The sequence below is a fragment of the Leopardus geoffroyi genome, chromosome A2 (genome assembly GCF_018350155.1).
Source record: "Leopardus geoffroyi isolate Oge1 chromosome A2, O.geoffroyi_Oge1_pat1.0, whole genome shotgun sequence".
NCBI classification, from domain to species: domain Eukaryota; kingdom Metazoa; phylum Chordata; class Mammalia; order Carnivora; family Felidae; genus Leopardus; species Leopardus geoffroyi.
The window spans coordinates 15,333,757-15,351,879 of NC_059331.1; the positions used below are offsets into that span (position 1 = coordinate 15,333,757).

General features: G+C 49.4%; 1 protein-coding gene across 10 annotated transcripts in view; it reads left to right on the forward strand.

The window, feature by feature from the left end:
• LARS2 (leucyl-tRNA synthetase 2, mitochondrial) overlaps positions 1–18,123 on the forward strand; it is a 193,748-nt gene that overhangs the window by 101,644 nt on the left and 73,981 nt on the right. The window lies entirely within an intron of this gene.

Below are 18,123 nucleotides of genomic sequence, written 5' to 3' on the forward strand. Positions count from 1 at the left end.
GGGCAGCACCGCGAGGGGAGAGCAGGGGGAGGAGGGAGGATTGCAGGCCTCCGCGCAGAAAGCAAAAGGGATTCGGGGTCTGATGGAGCGATCGCCTCAGTTCCTGCCAGCAGGGTGACAATTGGGAGGCGAGACAAATCGAGAGCCGGCTTCCCACTGGAACTTGTCTAATAGATTTGTGGTTTTGATTTCTGCGGCTGCCTCCTGTTGTCCCCAGATGCTGCCTCCCTCAGGCCCTCGGCTGCTGGGGCACTGTTCATAGGTTCCTCTTTGGACATAATCATGCCCTGATGGTGCTTAGTCAACCACCACATCACATTGGTGGGTATATTTTCCACATTTCCAGGCGATACCTGGCAGCTGCTAGAATATGAAGAAAGTCTGTGTGCCCCCTCCTGTTTCCTACCTGCTTTTGCCCCCGATCTGATCGGTGCTCAGGCTTTTACCTTCCCCATCTTACTTATCCCTCACATTGTTCCTTTAAGCGTCGGTGTGCCTGTTATCCCCATTTTACTGACGTAGAAACTGAGGCTGTCACTGGTAATAAGTAATGGCCCTGGGATTCAAATTCGGGTGCTTGAGCTCTTAACGGCAGTCTGTTCCACTTCTCAGGGAGCGTGAATTCATTTGTTCTTTCCCCCGATGTTACTGAGCGCCTGGCCAGACCTGGGCTAGGTGCTAGCAGGGGGCGTGGAGGCCAGTGTGGGAGACAGTCTGAGACTGAGCCCGCACGGCTCCCTGGGATCACTGTGCGGATGCAGGAGAGCACATCGGGGCCAGGAGGAGGAGCCCCAGGTTGGTCCTGTGTGGTGAGGGAGGGCGGGAAGTGCAAAATGTCTATTGGGGAACGTTTGATCGCCTTCCCGACGGGCAGGAAACCTCACGTCTCACAAGTATTTCCAAGTAGAATTTCTGCTGGCGAGAAGCGGCTGAGCAACGATGAGCCGATCAGGGGAAGTGGGAGGGACTGGCCCCACCTCCCTGCCCCCTTGTGCCCCTCTCTCCCGATTTCACCTGTGAGCTTGCGGGTAAAAGTGGAGGTGCCTTTGCCAGAACGCACTGTTTGCGTTTGAGCCTGCAGAGAGTAAAAATATGGGGTCGGAGAGGCAAGGGGGTGAAGGAAGGGGGGGTGGGGTTTACAACAGGAACTTTGCGGGGAGCGGGGAGCAGACCCGAGCAGAAAGACCGCCCCAGAGAGGGGCCGAGGTGCAAAGCTCCAGTCTCCAGCACGTGCCCCTGGGTGCTTAAGGGTTCCCTGCCCTCTGGAATGGGGACCCCTGGGCACCCTTGTTCCAGTCCTGAGGCCTTGAGATGCTTGTGAAAGCACTTGGCTGTCTTCCGGAAACCGGGCCTGGTGCCTGGCTTTCTGCCCTCAGATCTGCCGTCAGCCCCAGAACAGAGGCTGGCTCACAGGTGACGCCAGAAGATGCCTCTCCGTGACACCAGCCAAGTCACCCCCGTGCTGCTCTGCCCCGGGAGCTCTGCAAAGGGGCTGGTCGGTGGGGTTTGGCACCTGGGCCGCACCCCGCTCCCTGCCCCCGAGAGGGACCCTCGGCACCAGGGCCGCCTCCTGTATGTGCGGCCTGGGCCTTCACGGCACGGGTGTAGACGCAGATTAGAGGCCCGCTGCAGAGGCGAAGTTTCCGGGAACCAGGAGGAACAAGTGAGAAAGATCTAATGAGCCGTCAGCTTCTCTGCAAGGCCGTTGGGATAAAAAGCTGAGAGGACACCAGCCGAGGCCACACTGAACGATGATGCTGGGGTTTATATACCGCCAGGGTTTTCTCTGAAGAGCCCCGTGGCTTTCAAGCTATTATTGGGTTATCCCACCGTGCTCCTCTGTGGTCAGCCAGGCCTGAGCGTGGCCTTATGCGTCGACCTCAAAAAAATGTTTTATCAGCTGCTAAGTGGTGGGTAGGAGTGTCTGAGCCGTGCAGGCTCTGGGCCCCGGAGCCTGGACAGCAGCACCCAGGACACCCTGAGCGCCAGCTTCCTGCTGGAGTCCTCCCCCAGACCCCGGCTGTCTCTTCTGGAAACCGCAGGCTCGGCTCTCGTCCCCAGGATCTGGCTTTGACATCCTGTCTCACAAAACCAATTCGTTGTTAAATCTGCTCCTTCTTACGTAACATCTCTTACTTCTCTCTGTTCTCTGTATTCCACGCCTCTCCAGGATCTTTCCTCTCCTAAGCTGTAAGGTGAACTCAAGTCCCCGCCTTCCATGCTGTCCCGTCCACACTCCGATCGGCGGCCTTCTTACAGGGAAAGCCACCCCCTGAGGGAAGTACTTCTGGGGATGGTGGTGGGCAGGGCTCGGGGGAGGTGGGGGAACAGAGGCAAAAGGAAGGCAGACGACTAGAGGCTGACAGTTCCCCAGCGGTCCCCGGGCAAGCCTCATGCTGTCTGGAGTGGATCAGGAGACTTGTGTCCCCACCACAGCCACAGCCAGGGGTGACAGTGAGACTTCCGGGGGGTGGGGTGGCTGGTTGGTTCTGTGCAGGCCTTGGAGGGAACTTGGGCTTGGAAGGGTTCGCCAGAGTCGGTGCAGCGCAGGGCCCCGGCTCAGATTCACGAAGCCACAGTGTTTCTGGATCGTGCCGGGGTGACACTGGCAATTAGACTTCCTCCTAAACCCAGGGCCTTCGTGTTCACCCTGAGAAGTCCCCCCCGCCAGCGGCCGGTCACATCTGTATGTGCTCTCCATTAGCCCAGTACCCTGTGAGCTCCCATTTCCCCTGGCCCTGGGGCCTCGCGCCCACCCTCTGTCCCTCCCGTCCGAGACTTGAGGACACCCCTGCCTGCACAGCGTCTCCAAAGCACTTGTGAAGCGGGCACACAGGCTTCCGGTTGGCACGCACGGTCGGCAAGCCAGAAGCTTCTGTGTTTGTGTTGTTTTTTGGGTTTTGTTTCTAAGATAGAAGGAATGACTGTAAAGGGAGAATGAGAGAAATGATACCGTTGACCCTCGGACAAGGTGGCTCGAGGGTCAGCGCCCCTGACCCCTCCCCCATGCAGTTGAAAATTCACAGGTGACTTTGGAGTCCCTAAAAACTTTACTAATAGTCTACTGTTGACCGGAGGCCTAACAGATAACATAGTCAGTTGATGAACACATATTTTGTATGTTGTCTGTGTTATATACAGTAGTCTTACAATAAAGTAAGCCAGAGAAGAGAAAATGTTAAGGAAGAAAGGAAAATCACAGGGAAGAGAAAATACGTTTTGTGGTGCTGGGCTGTATGGACCAGTGCAGTTCAAACCCGTGTTCAGGGGTCAGCTGTAATATACTTCTTAGATTATATTGACAATGAAAGAAATTGTAAATCTGATTTGGAAAAAATGAAGGCAGAATGAACATGATGTATTGCCCTTAAACCCTGAGTGGGCTTTCTGTGCTCCTAGCCAGGTGCTTTTGGGGGGGGGGGGTAAAGACCTCCTTCCTTCTTGAAGTATTAGCCAGGACCCCGTGGGACTAAAGAGATTTATTAGCACCTCATTGTGGGGGGGTCCCTGGGTGTGCCAGGGCGGGCTGGGGAGTTCACTGATCAACTCAGGGAGATATTTGGATTTTAAAGCTAGAAGAAACTTGAGCAAACAGTGCTCAGGTCCCCCACATTTAGCCCACGGTCTCCCATGCTTTTTAAATCCCTGCCCTAATCTGAAAAACAAAAATGCCAACAAAAAACCCTCATGCTTTTGAAATTACAAAATCAATATGATACCTAGAGGCAAATGAAAGGGATCGGGCGTTGCTTTCTCTTAAGCATTGTACATTCCGTCCTCCTCCCGCTCCCCCAGGGGACTCGTGGCCAGCTCGAGGCGTCCTGGAAAATTACAGACCCGGCCCATTCCTCATTTTATAACTGAGGCCCCCAAGCCCAAGAAAGCCAGGGCCCAACTTGAGCCTCCCGTGACCCGGGTCTGCCTGCTCTGCGCCAGCTCTTAAGCGAGGCGTTTCCAAGCACCCCGTACAGAAGGAGGGCATGTGTTGCGGGAAAGCCGGCCATGAGCACAGTAGGAACTGTAATGGGGACAGGGAGAGGGCACAGATGGCCAGGCGACGGAAAGTGCCGTGGTCGGCGGTTTTCTGGTTTGTTCTTGCTGGCATTGGCTTGCTGGCCTCTGAGCTGAAGCTGTGTCTTTTTTGTCACCATCTCTGTCTGCTCCAACGTCCTGTCCGTCCACTGGACCTTCTGAGCCCAGCTGCTGGGAGAACAGGGACACTGATCCGTGACTGCCGCGCTCTGAAGGAAGCAGGCGTTGGCAGCCACATCTGTGGTCATACGGTATTGTTGTGTTAGTCAAAAGAAGGGTCCCTCTTATAGAAGGAGGCAGTTTTCCACAGTATCCTTCCGTTTCTCTCTGTATCTTGTTTACTATTCCAGGGTGGCTAATTTTGAGTGTCAGCTTGGCTCGAAATGAAGATTTAATCCTGTCGACAGCTGTAAGAAGTTGCGAACTCGGATAAATTGCAAGCTCTCCTAGTTCAAAAAGAGTTTACTAATGGCATGATCTTAACTGTGTGAAACGTATACAGGAGCACCCCCACCCGCACTGCGTTTTTTCAGCCGTCATGGCATTGGCACTACGTTTTATGTTCTGCTAACAAAGAAAAATGGTGTCAGAGGCACCACTGGTTGTAAGATATGTCCCAACTGCAGAGTTTGTGGGGGAAAATGAGCTTCTTTGAATTAGTGGAAGATAGGGTATAAGTGGATTGGAAAGATATGGAATAAAATATTAATAGTGACCCTCCCTGGGTATTTATATTGATTGTGGGAAACTGGTATTTTTCTTCATCCGTCTCCATATTTTCCATAATGACTGTTATCATTTTGGTAGTCAGAAAACAGAACAGCCTGATAGCAGGGTTATGTCAGCATTTATTTACATATCTTCTGTAGACCTGAGTGCCTTGGAAGGGATGGTCTTATCTTCCTGCAAGTTTTTAATTTATAGGCAGGCTTCCAACTTGAAGGTAATTTAATGGAATATTCCCTGGGACCGCTGTCCCCATTTTTTCCCCCCTTATTAGACCAGTTAAAAGCTTTCAGTCTTGCTCCCAAGACTCTGCCTTCCCGGAACAAAACCGCCTTTTCAGGCAAGGGTATCCCAGGGCCGCAGATTGGGCCGAGTACGCTGTGATGTCTCCCTGCTTGCTCCCCCTCCCGTGGGGTACAAGGCAGCCTCTCTTTTGGCCCCTCGACCCAGGGGCAGTGAGGTCACCTGAGTGGCTCTGGGAATCAGAAGCAGCCTCGTCCGGACAGGTGACTGTCATTGGGGGAGTTTGTCCTCCATCGTCTGCATTCTTGGGGGCGTGGTGGTGACATTTCAGAACCCGTAGTTATCAACCCTTGAAATTTCGTGGGATTAGAACTGCTTCGCTGTCAGAAAAGTGCATTGCTTGGGCCTGAAGCCCGGGGGGGAAAAAGACGGCTAGGTGTGGCCTGAGTTAATGTGAGGATACCTGGATAAGAAGAGACTAGCCAAATTGGTGGCCGCCACACCAGCTGATTTCCTTCCCCACGTCCTTTCCCACGTGGCCGTCTCTGGTGATTGTACCCGGAAGGCGCTTCCTTCTTTCCAGCCACTTGGAGGCTGTTTGACAGCACTTGGGGTGTCCCTCTTTCACTTGGCTCTGAGATGCACACGCGACGTCCGCGGGGGCTGCTTGGGGCCTCTTTTCCTTCGACCCCTGCGGTCCCAGGTATGCGCACCTTGTTGGCAAGTCACTTACCATCAGCAGGATGTCTTGCTCAGAAATGATCGGTTCCCTTCTGGGTTAGCAACACCTTCGCTGGAATTGAGATTCCTGGATAGCAAAACTGTTTTACCACGACAAATGGATCTTGCTAGAAATACAGATCACATTTCAGAAGAGAGGTTATAAAGTACAGCTATCAGAGGGAGGTGAACAAGGTAAATATTATGCCAAATGAGCTTTTTATGTATTTATTTTTTAAACGTTGATTTATTTGAGAGAAAGAGTGTGAGCAGGGGATGGGGAGAGGGACGCCCACGTGGCTTGATCCCACAAAAGGTGAGACCATGACCTACGCTAAAATCAAGAGTCAGACGTAACCATTGGAGCCCCCAAGGCACCCCCAAATGCACTTTCAATGTAGAAATCCTCGTGTGCGACCTCATGCCAGAGTCAAAGCGGGAGAGGGGGGCTAGGCTGTGGGACCGTTTATTCCTCTAGAATATTCTAGAGGGGACATCTAGATTTTTTATGAACACCCTACTGCCTTCAGAATCTATTTTCCTTTATTACAACTCATATATACTGTGTCTTTGGAGGGACTACTTTGAAATGATTTCAGAAAAAGAATAAGGAAATCTTGGCAACAAGATTAAGTTTTAGAAAAAAATAAATACAAATTATAATTCAAACATAATTGCTATTCAGGTCACACTGATTTAGAAGTAGGCTGTGTTAAGACTTTTAAAAAGTGTCTGTTTTAATTAAATCTTATTATTAAATCTTTCTCTTTCTTTCTCCCTCAAATCTGTGTCCAGCTCTCAGGGCTCTGGTTTCCGAACTCCCTCTTAGTAGCTAATAAAAGCACTTTATTTCTCATTCTGCCTAAACTTTTTTTTTTTTACAAAGGTTTTATAAAATGTATCATGTTTTTATTAAAAAAAATTTTTTTTATTATTACGTGTATTTGTTTTGAGAGAGAGACAGAGCATGAGCAGGGGAGGAGCAGAGAGAGAGGGAGACAGAATCTGAAGCAGGCTCCAGGCTCCGAGCTGTCAGCGCAGATTTTTTTTTTCAACGTTTATTTATTTTTGGGACAGAGAGAGACAGAGCATGAACGGGGGAGGGGCAGAGAGAGAGGGAGACACAGAATCGGAAACAGGCTCCAGGCTCTGAGCCATCAGCCCAGAGCCTGACGCGGGGCTCGAACTCACGGACCGCGAGATCGTGACCTGGCTGAAGTCGGACGCTTAACCGACTGCGCCACCCAGGCGCCCCAATGTCAGCGCAGATTTTGACGCGGGGCTCGAACTCAGGAACTGAAATCATGACCTGAGCCGAAGTCAGACACTCAACTGACTGAGCCACCCAGGCGCCCCTAGTGTATCATGTTTTTAAAACAGTTTCTTCTGGAATTCTTATTTCTGGTCCTGTCGCACCTTGTGCTTAATGCTTTGGCTCGTGTACTGTCCTCTCTTGGGAAGTGTGGGTTTATTCCCAGCATTATTTCTGCTGCTTTGCAGAAGGAGTCCGATCAGACATGTCATATTTAATTCTCTTATCATCCCCAGCCCTTTCAGTTTAAGCTTTGTCTTCCTTATTTCTGATGGTGCTTTGTATCCTCGAAGCTTTTTTGATTGGATGTGCAGGTCAGCCCATCTCTTGTTGGTTCACGTTCTTAAACTCTGGATCCTATTCAGATTCACTAAAGCACAGTCGTGCCTCAGCTTCTCAAAGCATCTTCATTCCGATGGTGTACCTACGGGGCAACGGTGGCTGTACATTCAGACCATCCTGGTGGAAATGATCATCAGGGCCCTTTGCAAATAACAGTGCTTATATGTATGCTACGTAATAACCACAGGGAAATGTTACCATTTGACTTCGGGTGAGTATTAGTACAGTCATTATTGATACAAACTGAATGAGAAGCTCCTTCATGTGGTTAATTCCTAGGTTTTGCAGCTGGAAGAAGCTGCCTTTTGTTTAATGAAATAAAGATACCTGAGGTGTGCCTGGGTAGCTCAGTAGATTAAGCGGCCGACTTCAGCTCAGGTCATGATCTCACGGTTTGTGGGTTCAAGCCCTGCGTCGGGCTCTGTGCTGACAGCTCGGAGCCTGGAGCCTGCTTCGGATTCCGGCTCTGCCCCTGCCCCGTGCGTGCTCTTTCTCTCAAAAATAAAAATAAACATTAAACAAATAAAAATAAAGTAAAGATACCTGAAAACAGTATAGGGGTCCCAGAACGATATCTGGATAATTCATTATTTTGGGTCTGCCATTGACTTAGTCGAATGAGCCATTTTTTTTTTTTTTCATTTATTAATGGGAGTTGAATAAATTAATGGTTGCCAAACTGTGCCAAAGCCTTGGTATTGATGGAGAGGGCTCGGAGGAGAGAGCAGGGCATCTCCTGAAATGGTTCAGCATTCGGCTCTTACATATATATCAGGTTTCCTCTGATTTCATTGGAAAGATGATATTGGGGCACCTGGGTGGCTCAGTCAGTTAAGCATCTGACTTTTGGTTTGAGCTCAGGTCATGATCTCACAGTTTGTGGGTTCGAGCCCTGTGTCAGGCTCCACACTGGCAGTGCAGAGCCTGCTTGGGCTGCTCTCCCTGCCCCTCCCTCACTCACTCCGTCTCTCTCTCAAAAGAAATAAACTTAAAAAAAAAGTGATTTCACAGCACTTTTAAGAAGAGTCTCAAAACCTGCTAGTTCCCTAGGTTTGGGATTCTGTGAACCTGTAAGATTTCTACAAATTGGGGTTGCCCAAGGTGGGGAAGGGAGGCACTGCCAGCTGTTTGCCAAGATGTAAGGACAGGACATGAGATAAGATGAAGTCCAGCTACTGCCACCGTAATTGCCCCCAAAAGAAGGAAGGGTACTTGATCTCAACAAAAGACCCCAGAGTGGGGCGCCTGGGTGGCGCAGTCGGTTGGGCGTCCGACTTCAGCCAGGTCACGATCTCGCGGTCCGTGAGTTCGAGCCCCGTGTCGGGCTCTGGGCTGATGGCTCGGAGCCTGGAGCCTGTTTCCGATTCTGTGTCTCCCTCTCTCTCTGCCCCTCCCCCGTTCACGCTCTGTCTCTCTCTGTCCCAAAAATGAATAAACGTTGAAAAAAAAAAAAAAAGACCCCAGAGAAACAAAAATAGCCCTTTGGATTGAACAGCTGCATAGTATAAAACACTCCCCACATTGTCCCTGATCTGGTGGAGATGGGGGGCGGGGGGGCGGGCAGGATGAAGGAGAGGTCCTTGGGGGTCGTTGGGCTGCGTTCTCTAAATCCCCGTTCATCAAAAATCAGTGACGTGTAACACGCTTGTTTTCCAACGGGAACCAAACGGGGTTTGCTGGGTTCTCAAGATGTTGACTTCATTTGGTTTATTTTTAAAATTTCTTCTGGTTTTTAAAAATATTCATAGATTTGGTAAGGTGTTAAGCAGCCCCCCCCATAATTAGCATATCAAAACATTCATATTTCATTCTATTCAAACCTTTTGTCCTCACTGAGATTCGAATATTTCAAGCAAAGCACCTCTTCCAAAAGTATCTCAGCCTTGACAATTCAATCTAGAAGAAAAACACAGTGAAAGGACTTACATCCTAGTGACTCAGTAATGCAGAGGAAGGCTGAGTGTCACGTGCAGTCACCACTGGACCCTGTCAACTCAGAATTTTCCGTGGCAGGAAGGAATAGAATGGGATACGGAGATGATCTTCAAATCATGTAATGTAGGTCTTACCACATGGAAAGACACCAGCTCCCATGAGACCACATGTGGGTTTGCTTGGAAGTTAAATGGAATTTATTGATTATTGGAGAGGAAAAGCCGTGGGTCGTTTTCAGAGTTTATAATGCACTGGTTACGTGCTTGCAGGCATTTAAGAACCCCCAAATTGTTCCATAAATTAGAAAGCTTTCTAGAACATGCAGTTTCACCAGAAGATTGATTACTAGTTTATTAATATATTGCTTTATGATATGTGATTACTATATTCAAGATTTTATACTTTTGTTACAGTGATGTGTCAAGACAGTACAGTATCAGCTAGTAGAGATAGCTATGGAGATGTTGAAACTTTTTAAATCCACTGGTATTAGTTAGGAAACACAGTTGCAAACAACCTAAAGTTAGTCGGGTTAATTTCAGCCACAAAAGAATTGATCAGAAGAGGATCAGGTTACTCACCTTTGGGTGGGAAGGCTGGAGACCCCGGCTTTGGCAGGAATCAGGGAGAAAAAGGGCATTGCTGAGATTGTGCCCAGGAAACGTCTGACCCCTATCGGTCCCAGAATCTCCGGCCTCTCCCTTCTAGTGCCCCTGTGCCTCTGGGTCCCCCCACAGTGTTCCAAGACTGTGATAGGTTACAATCAATGTTTAGCTTGCACAGAGGGGGAGAGTGGGACTGGAAAAGCTTCCACAGTTGGTGGCACTCACCATCTCGGATTGTCCCCAAGAAAGAAGAGCCTGTGGGCGCTGGGCAGCTAATGCAATAGAAATTCACTGTGCCACTGGGGAGAACAGTTGAGGAAGAGGCTTCATAGTTAAATGAGGGCCGAGTAATGTACTAAGGAGCAGAATTTTTGTCCTGGCTGCAGTTAGCTAAGTGAGGATGGGCAGATTGCTAAGCCTCTGGAGGCCTCTGTGTCCTCATCTGTACAGAGAGGGAATTTTAGTGACATCCTCGGCCCTATGACCCTATAACCAGAGACTTCTTTCCAGCAATAAAATTTAAAAAATAAATGAGATAATAAAAGCAGGCAGAGTCGTAATAGGCATCTCTTCAAAGTTAGAGGATGGTAAGGGGACACTATGTGAAACCCGGACACGGGAGAGCTGAGTTTAAGTGCGTTGATGGCCAGGTGGTCATTCCACAGCAGGTGTGGGAAGGGACGGACTTGCGGGGTGACCCAGGGAAGATCCTGGGGACTTGTATCCTCATCTGCGAGGTGGAGATACTACCACTGGACCTGCGCTGTTGTGAAGAGGGAATTCGGCATCGATCGTAGAAATGCCCGGCCCAGGCGAGGCTACTTGGAGGTTACTCCCCCCTGCCTGGTGGCCGGGGGCCTGGCCCTGCAGTGCTGCTCGCCCACCTCTCCCTCCAGTGGAGGGAGTGACGTGGGAATTTAATGAGCACCTGTCCAGCACAAGGCACAGTCCTGGGCTCTGGGCCCGGCCACGCGGGGGTTGTAAAGAAAGCCCAGGGAGTCTGAAGTTGAGTCACGGGGCTTACAGGCCGGCGTTCCCCTGTGCCCTGCCCTCCGGGAGCCTCCTGGGGGTTACAGCTGCCACTTCTGCAGTGCCAGAATTAGTAACTTGTTTTGCTGTTGCGTTTCCGTTGCAACACGAAACGCAGATCACCATATAAAACAAGTATATAGCTTATCCATTTATTTTAAAGCAGCCTCCTTTGGAGGTCAAGATGCTGAATTTTGCCAGCACCCCAAAGACCTCCCCGTACGCCCCTTCCCCATAATAAATGTCCTTCTCTGCCTCCCAAGTAGCCACGGCCCTGACTTTTAGGATGGGCACTTCCTCGCCGTTTTCCCTAGTTGTGTCATCCACGTGTGCCTCCCTGTACTCTGTGGTTTATTCTTACCCTCCCTTTAAAAAAAAATGTGTTTAAATAAAAAACATTGTTTTCAGTTTATTTATTTATTTTGAGAGAGACAGAGACAGCACGAGGGGGAGATGGGCGAAGAGAGAGGGAGAAAGAGAATCCCAAGCAGGCTCTGTGCTGACAGCACAGAGCCTGATGTGGGGCCCCATCCCGTGAGCCATGAGATCATGACTTGAGCCGAAACCAAGAGTCAGATGCTTAATGACTGAGCCACCCAGATGCCCCTCTCCCTTTTCTTTTCTTTTTTTTTTTTTTTAAATTTTTAAGCGTGTATTCATTTTTGAGAGACAGTGGGGGAGGGGCAGAGCGGGAGGGAGACCCAGAATCCGAAGCAGGCTCCAGGCTCCGAGCTGTCAACACAGAGCCCCATGCGGGGCTTGAACTCACAGACCATGAGCCAAAGTCAGACCTGACGTGAGCCCAAGTCAGAAGCTTAACTGACTGAGCCACTCGGATGCCCCTGATGATGCCTTTTAAGTGTATTAGTCTACAGGTTTGCCTCTTTATCCCTTTCTCTTTCTTATAATTTACCAGTTGAATAGCCAGGCTGTGTGGCCCATAGAGTTTCCTGGGTTTTGTTGCTTGGACACTCATGGAGCAGTGTGACATGTTCCTGTGTCCTCTGGAGCCCCTGGCTCCTTTTATTACACCAAACACGATGTCTTCCATAGAGGAAGGAGCTCGGTGACCATTTTGTAATTGAAGTTGATGGGTACGTGGAATCTTTGGTACATGATTCATTCATAATTGAGATACCACATTCCGTTTCCTAATTTCCAGAGCCGCTGGTTACTTTGAAAAAACTGACTTCTAGGAAAGCCTCATTTTTTTTTCTTTAAAAATTTTTTTTTAAGTTTATTTATTTATCTTTGAGGGAGAGAAAGAATGAGCATGAGCAGGGGAGGGGCAAGAGAGAGGTGGGGAGAGAGAGAGAATCCCAAGCAGGCTCAGCACGGAGCCCGGGGCAGGGCTCGAACTCACGAGCCATGAGATCATGACCTGAGCTGAAATCAAGAGTCGGACGCTTAACCGACTTGGCCACCCAGGTGCCCCAGAGAACCTTGCTTTTAGATGGAGTATACACTGCAGTTCTAACCCACTTACTCGTTTTTCTCTCTCATGCATCTTTAGGACTGTAGATCCAAGACCGAATCCTGGAATTCACCTTACTCTCTGGGTTATTCTAAAACTAGTCTTTCCGTGTCTCAAGCCTGTGCTGGCAGTAACAGAAACTCTTACAAGTTTCTAATACTTGTTTTTGAGCTTTCTCAAACCATGTGCACATACGTAGCTGTGCAAATTCGTGTTCCGTTTATGTCAGTCAGGAAAGGGAGAGGTGGGGAAACCGTTGTTTATCTGAAAGAGCCAGGAAACAGGCCCTTTCCATCAGGTCAGTATTCCAGCCAGCGGAGCGTTCATCTGTGCCCGTGATGTGCATGGTTAATCAGTTCCCGAAGCATCCTTATCCAACTAGATACATGCACACTACACGTGGCCTATAGTTGAACTTTGCTTTGATGAGTCAAGATCTTATACTTCCTCAAGCCATCACCATCAGTGATTTTTAGACACCCCAGAAGTCACATTTAAAGATGAATCTGGTATCAGGGGCTCAGTCGGTTAAGCATCCAACTTCGGCTCGGGTCATGACCTACCTCATGGTTCGTGAGTTTGAGCCCCGCGTCAGGCTCTGTGCTGACAGCTCCGGGCCTGGAGCCTGCTTCGGATTCTGTGTCTCCCTCTCTCTCTCTCCCCCTCCCCCACTCACACTCTGTCCCTCTCTCACTCTGTCTCTCAAAAATAAACATTAAAAAAATTTTTTTAAAGATAAATCTTAGGGGCGCCTGGGTGGTGCAGTCGGTTAAGCGTCCGACTTCAGCCAGGTCACGATCTCGCGGTCCGTGAGTTCGAGCCCCGCGTCAGGCTCTGGGCTGATGGCTCAGAGCCTGGAGTCTGTTTCCGATTCTGTGTCTCCCTCTCTCTCTGCCCCTCCCCCGTTCATGCTCTGTCTCTCTCTGTCCCCCAAAAAATAAATAAACGTTGAAAAAAAAAATTAAAAAAAAAAAAAAGATAAATCTTATATCAATTTTTTTTTTTTTTGCAGTCTTTTGTAACTTTCTCTTCGATTAGAACGCTTGCTGTGTTACAGTCATGGGATTGAGGCCTCTTGAGATCCCTAAGAGAGGAAAAGGAAGGGACACCAATGAAGTTGAAAGGCTGCCAAAGGGCCCCTTGAAGAGCCAGGCTCATGGTGCCAAGCCCCTGGGAGGATAAGGCCACGTGTGCACTATCGGCCGCATGGCCACTGGGACGGGTCTCCTGAAAGCAGAGAGCCTTGGCTATTCCAGATTGTGAGAGACGGGCTTCCTCTTTACTCTCGGGGGGAGGGGGAACAGAGGAAAGGGGGCTGGTCTCTATATTACCTTGACAGGAGGCCCATATCTCAGTTATGCATATTTTTCATGGATTCAAAGGGTCCACTACCCACCAAGAGCTGTGGGTGCTGCGTACCCGGTGGTGAACCCAAACGAGCCCGGTCCTTGCTCTCTGGGAGTTTACAATCCAGAGGATGGGCCCGACCGTCAAGGAATAAGCAAGCAGACCAAAGAAGAGATGGGCGATGAGGGAGGTGGAATAAGGAGAAATGAAGGGGTGCTTTAGACGGGGCGGCTGGGCCAGGCCGGGGCATTGCCCATGCCCAGGCCGTAGGGCAGGCTTGGTGGTTTTTGAGAAACTGAAAGCATGTCCCCCTTTTTTTTTTTTAAAGTTTATTTATTTATTTTGAGAGAGATAGAGAGAGTGGGGAAGGGGCAGAGACAGAGAGGGAGAGAGAGAGAGAATCACAAGCAGGCTCCACGCTGTCCGTGCAGAGCCTGATGCAGGGGTCAGACTCACGAAACTGTGAGACCACGAACCTGAGCCCAAACCGAGAGTCGGATGCTCACGCGACTGAGCCACCCAGGTGCCCCTGAAAGCACGTCCCTTTAGCTGAAGCATAATGAACAGTCGGAGCCGGAGTTCTGCCACCTTCTCAAATGTTCACTCTTTATGCGTAACTTGATGCGGAACCATTAAGTATTTTATTTTATTTTATTATTATTATTTTTTTTTTAATTTTTTTTTTCAACGTTTATTTATTTTTGGGACAGAGAGAGACAGAGCATGAACGGGGGAGGGGCAGAGAGAGAGGGAGACACAGAATCGGAAGCAGGCTCCAGGCTCTGAGCCATCAGCCCAGAGCCTGACGCGGGGCTCGAACTCACGGACCGCGAGATCGTGACCTGGCTGAAGTCGGATGCTTAACCGACTGCGCCACCCAGGTGCCCCCCATTAAGTATTTTAGATTTCCCCTGGAAACCTCCCCCCGGCTATGATCACAAGAGGTTGGAATGTATGTATGCCATTTGAACATGGTTGATTTGCTCCTGATTCTACTTAAAACGAGCAGCTCTAGGTGCCCTTGATCGTGTCCCGGGATATTGGGCACGCGTTCCTAGTACAAGAGAGTGTCATCAGCATCCTGTAGTGTCCCAAGCACAGATCACCGGGAACTCTCAACTTCTAAAACTTACCTTATTACACTTTTTCTGTATCTTCTTTATCAGCTATTTGGTTTTCACGGATCTCCTTTCCACATTACCAGGTGGGCGTTAAAATACGCACAGTTTCTGCTTGATTACATTTCATTATTAAAAGGTATTTTTTTCATCTTTCATGAGGAACAGTCCAGAAACGGGAGAAGCCTAGGAGCGGTCATTGGAAACGACCTCCAAACACCAGCAGGGTGGTTGGGTCTCGGTGTTGAGGATCGTGCTGAGTGTCCCATCATCACTAGGTTCATTGGTGGCAGAAAGGAAGGGGGCCTGCCTCTATTAAGGCTTTGTGCGCTTGTCGTGTTCGAAGGACAACTTGAACTCACCGAGGCTTTCTGGTGCTCTCCCCCTTCCGTGTGGCACACACATGTCTGACTTCGGTTTTCATGTCAGTGTAGCCCTCTATTCCTCTTTCCCCTTCTTGTCACTCAAGACTGATGGCCCTGCCGCAGGAAGGCTCACCATGTCACTGAGCAGCCAGTAAGCCCTGTTCCAGAACAGCACTCGCTGTTCCTCGCGCCCTCCTGTGGGCACACACCCTGTCGCCCCAGACGCGGTAGGATTTGCTCGTCCCCAGCTTTCGTTCCTTCACCTGCTCCATTTTCCATTACCTGTCTGCTTTCAGATTCCCCTTCACTCTCCCTGTCTGTCCTTTTTGGAGCCTTGCTTTCCTCACTCACTCCTGTGACTTTCCTTCTCCTGCTCAGGGGGTTCATCCACCCACCTCTTCTCGAATCTCTCCCTGTTTCTCACTCCGCTCCTTTTCTTCCTTTCCTTCCCGCGATTTTTCTGCTTCCTTGTCTCATCTCCAGGACCCATGTCTCACCTTCCGTGATGCTAATTGCATCTGGCATTGAACTTTGATCAGTTACCCGACTACCAGCAGCAGGCTGCGTGCGTGCATTGTTTAGACTTCACGGTAGAGACCCAGGCACGTTCTGCTTTGCATGTGCGCAGGCCCCCAGTGCCTAGCTGGGGTCCCGGTGTAGAGGGGTGGGTGGCTGATACATTGTGGTGGAGTAGAGAAACGAACGAAAGCATGGCTGGCCAGCTCGATGGGGTCCATTACATACAGTTTCTGGCTCAGAAGAAATGTCTGGATCTTGAAGCTTCCAGACTCTATCACATAGATGACACAGGATGGGTAGCCAGATGACGGGTATAGGAAATGCCCTGTGTTGTTTATCGCATGACTGAGTGCGAATCTCTGTGCTGGAGGAGAAAGAATGTTAGTAAGTGTGGGTTGTAGTTCTGGCTCGTCTGCTCCTACAGCCTCGCGTCAGAAAGTATAAGCTCTCTGAGCGTAAGTTCATTGATTTGAAAGTGAGCTACCCTACCCCCGAGTATGTGGGAAGAGATGTGTAGAGGCACCCGTATGAATTACAAAACACTGGACAAGTAAAGCATTGTTGTGTTGCCTTTATTAATCGTAACGCAATTAAGAATTTAAACTTGGACTCTTTGCGGCGCTTGTGTGTTTCAGTCGATTAAGCGTCTGTTGATTTCAGCTCAGGTCACGTTTTCACAGTTTGTGAGTTCAAGCCCTGTGCCAGGCTCTGCGCTGATGGTGTGGAGCCTGCTTGGGATTCTCTCTCTGCCTCTCTCTCTGCCTCTCTCTCTGCCTCTCTCTCTCTCTCTCTGTCTCTCTTCCTCTCAAAAATAAATACACATTTAAAAATAAAATAAAGGGCGGGGCGCCTGGGTGGCGCAGTCGGTTAAGTGTCCGACTTCAGCTCAGGTCACGATCTCGCGGTCCGTGAGTTCGAGCCCCGCGTCAGGCTCTGGGCTGATGGCTCAGAGCCTGGAGCCTGTTTCCGATTCTGTGTCTCCCTCTCTCTCTGCCCCTCCCCCGTTCATGCTCTGTCTCTCTCTGTCCCAAAAATAAATAAACGTTGAAAAAAAAATTTTTTTTTTTAAATAAAATAAAATAAAGGGGCACCTGGGTGGCTCAGTCGGTTAAGCGGCCGACTTCGGCTCAGGTCATGATCTCGTGGTCTGTGAGTTCTAGCCCCACATCGGGCTCTGTGCTGGCAGCTCAGAGCCTGGAGCCTGCTTCGGATTCTGTGTCTCCCTCTCTCTGACCCTCCCCGTTCATGCTCTGTCTCTCCTTATCTCAAAAATAAATAAACGTTAAGAAAAAAAAATTTTTTTTTTAAATAAAATAAAGTTAGACTCTTCACAATGTAAGTATGTGATTTGCTTTTAAACCCATCTGTTGAAGGAATGTGTCTCATCATCAAACGCTGAGGGACGGCATGTAGTTGAAGCCATAGAGAGTAACTTATAGAAAAGCCTCCCTTTTATAGGCATTTAGGAGTAAAAGTAGACAAAACAAATAACAGTGAAAATAGGTACGCATTTCTTTAAAAAAATTTTTTTTAATGTTTGTTTATTTTTGAGAGAGAGAGAGTGTGAGCTGGGGGGGAGGGGGGCGGCAGAGAGAGAGGTAGATACAGAATCCGAAGCAGGCTCCAGGCTCCGAGCTGGCAGCACAGAGCCTGACGTGGGGCTCGAACCCACGAACCATGAGATCATGACCTGAGCCAAAGTTGGATGATTAACTGACTGAGCCACCCAGGCGCCCCTATTTATTTATTTTTAATGTTTAGTTTCGAGAGAGAGAAAGAGAGACAGAGTGCCAGCAGGGGAGAGGCAGAGAGAGGGAGATACAGAATCCGAAGCAGGCTCCAGGCTCTGAGCTGTCAGCACAGAACCCACTGCGGGGCTCGAACCCATGAACCATGAGATCATGACCCGAGCCAAAGTTGGATGATTGACTGAGCCACCCAGGCGCCCCTATTTATTTATTTTTAATGTTTAGATTTGAGAGAGAGAGAGAGAGAGAGAGAGAGAGTGCCAGCAGGGGAGAGGCAGAGAGAGAGGGAGACACAGAATCTGAAGCAGGCTCCAGGCTCCTAGCTGTCAGCACAGAGCCCGACGCGGGGTTCGAACTCACAGACTGCGAGATCATGACCTGAGCCGAAGTCGGACGCTCAGCCGACTGAGCCACCCAGACGCCCCTGGATACACACTTCAGATAGCAAATATTTACACAAATCAGTGTGATGGTTTCCTTTATGCTGATACTTTTAATGCAAAGATGTAATATATAGTGTTCTATTTCTGATACAGGTGAGTTGTAGAATGCCCATCCCCATGAGCTGCTTATCTTAGAGTTTCAAAATTCACAAACTTGAACTCGTT